Source organism: Brassica napus (assembly GCF_020379485.1).
Source record: "Brassica napus cultivar Da-Ae chromosome C9 unlocalized genomic scaffold, Da-Ae chrC09_Random_66, whole genome shotgun sequence".
In the NCBI taxonomy this organism is placed as follows: Eukaryota; Viridiplantae; Streptophyta; class Magnoliopsida; order Brassicales; family Brassicaceae; genus Brassica; species Brassica napus.
Window position 1 is genome coordinate 1 of NW_026014425.1, and position 2,500 is coordinate 2,500.

The window sequence follows — 2,500 nt, forward strand, 5'->3', positions numbered from 1 at the left end:
TTATTCGGAAGTTTAAAAGGGTTTTATCTTTCCATTCATAATGAAAGATTCCTTGTTCTTAAAAAAAATCTTTTATTTGATTCTTAACAAAAAAAGGATGTTATGTATATGTATATTCAAAAAAAGACTTTAATTTAGAAAAGTTACTAACTTGAATTTGTGATAATTTGTAAAATACATATGCTTGTGATAAAGAGCATAAGTCATAACTAAAAAAATTTTTTTGATATGAAATTTTTTTATAGTCGAAATAAAATAAATGGTATTTTTTTTTTTTTTTTTTCTCCATTTTCCTCATTCTTGTAAATATATACATCAAGAATTTTTTTTGTTGAATCAACAAAAAGTTGTGTAGTAATTCTTGGAATATTAATAATACCTAGAAAAATAGAAATAGACAGTTGTTCAACGCAAAATTGAAAAAAAAAAAAAGATTTACGAATTAATCGAGTTTTTTTTTTTTTTAATGTCTGCCAACTTTTTTTTGATGACTCAATTATTTTAGAATCATAACACAGTTTGTTACAACTATTAGTTAGTTTTTCTTTTTCTTTTGAAATTTTTTTCGTTTGATTTCTGATTGTCTTTATTTTATCAATCACATTTTTTATTTTGTTTTCGCTGAGTGAAGAATTTGGCCACTCCGTCGATTTTTTTTGAACAGATAGTTCATGAATCATCTGATTACTCATTATTGAATCTTTTTTAGTTTCATTTAATTCATATATTTCTCTCGGGCCAACTAATGGAATTCTATTTCGTTTTGAAAGGTTTTTTTTTTTTCTTTTAGAAAAAGCAAGTTTTTTATAATCCAGTTTTTAATTTCTTTTTCGACTTTTAGGAAAATTGTTGCTCTTTCTTTGAAAATCCTTAAAACCGGAAAAGACTTCGTTTTGGATTTTTTGATTCTTTTTTTTAATTCTTTAAAAATAGGTTTAAAAAAAGAAGGCTTTGGTTTGGTAGAACCAAAAGGTAGGTCAGTTTCCAGCCCCCAAACTGTTAAAAAACGAAAATCATTTTTTTCTCCTTTTGTTTTTTTTAGTCGAGCCTTCTGAGATGATTGAAATTTATATTTATGCCAAGGTTTAAGATAAAACGGAAATAGGATTTTTATCTGAATACCATCCGTTAACCAGTTTCGTGGAAATTCTGTTTCGGATAGTTGAACCCCATTATAAGTACATTTAACATGCATTTCACGTTTCCACTCCTTTAAATCCTCTTCCCACTCGGGAAGTTGAAATAATACGATACGGATGCTATTTTTAATTATTATCAATAAAGGTAATATAATATATTTTCTAAGAATAGATTGAGTTACTAAAATAAAACCTCTTATTATTTGAGCAAATAAGAAGCTATCCCAAGTTTCCGCAATTTCTATACGTCTTTGTTCTTCTTTTTTTGATTGTTCTTCTTCGTTTTTATCAAAAAAAATTTTTTTTTTCCACATGAAATTTCTAAGAATTTTTTTTTTAGCCCCCATATATCAAACGAAAAAAAAAAAAATTTATCTATTCTATCAAAAAAAAGGGGCGAATGTGCTTTTGCTTGCAAAAATTCCCAAATAACAGTTTTACGCCTTTGGGAACGCATGGATCCTTTAATTATCTCTCGACGAAAATCAGATTGTTGTGAATAACGGATCAAAGCCATTTCATCTGTTTGATCAGAATTTTGATTATCTTTGAGATTAGTATAAATCTCGTTATGCGGTTCTTTTAAATCAGTAAAAACCACTACACGTTTTGCTTTTCTTGAACGAATTCCAGGTTCGGTTGGTATATTTTCTTCAGTTTCAGCTTCCAATTCTTCCAATTCACTTGTTAATTTGTATGACCATTGAGGAACTTGTTTATTGATTTCATGGAAATCAATAAAATTTTTTATAAGAGTTTGATCATTATTATAAATTATAACGACATCAAATAAAATTTTGAAAATTTTTATTTCTTCTTCTGACTGAATTTTTTCTTCTTGGGGTTCGGAAAAAAAATAAAGTTTTTTCTCTATTGATAAAGACTTTCTTTTAAATTTTTCTATTGTTTGCTCAAATTTTTGAGAATTAATCTTCAGAAGTATAGCATGAATTTTGTTTATCCAAGATCCTCTTATATTCTTTTTTTATAGGTTTTGGTTATGATTTGGAACGGAGATAATTTTTTGATTCTTCCGCGCGAAATCCCATGTAAAAATGGATCATAAATTTTAGGTAAATATTCTTTTTGAGTTTCGTTATGACAAAATCGAGTTGTTTTTTCCAGTATATTTTCAATAGACCCTTTTTTATCTAAAGCTTCAATTCTATTTAAAAATTCGTTTTTTAAATTTTCCTTTTTTTCTTCATTGACCAAACTCCAACAAGTATAAACTTGATCCGAGGTTTTTTTTTCTGTTGTAAATGAAGGGATCTTTTTTTGTATCATTTCAAAAAAGTTGAAAGGTTGGGGGGATATGTAAAAGATATTCGTTCTTTTCCATCACTTTGGCATGTATAAAA

General features: G+C 26.8%; 1 pseudogene; it reads right to left on the reverse strand.

The window, feature by feature from the left end:
- Window positions 1-25: 25 nt before the first annotated feature.
- LOC125595188 overlaps window positions 26-2,500 on the reverse strand; it is a 2,795-nt pseudogene continuing 320 nt past the window's right edge.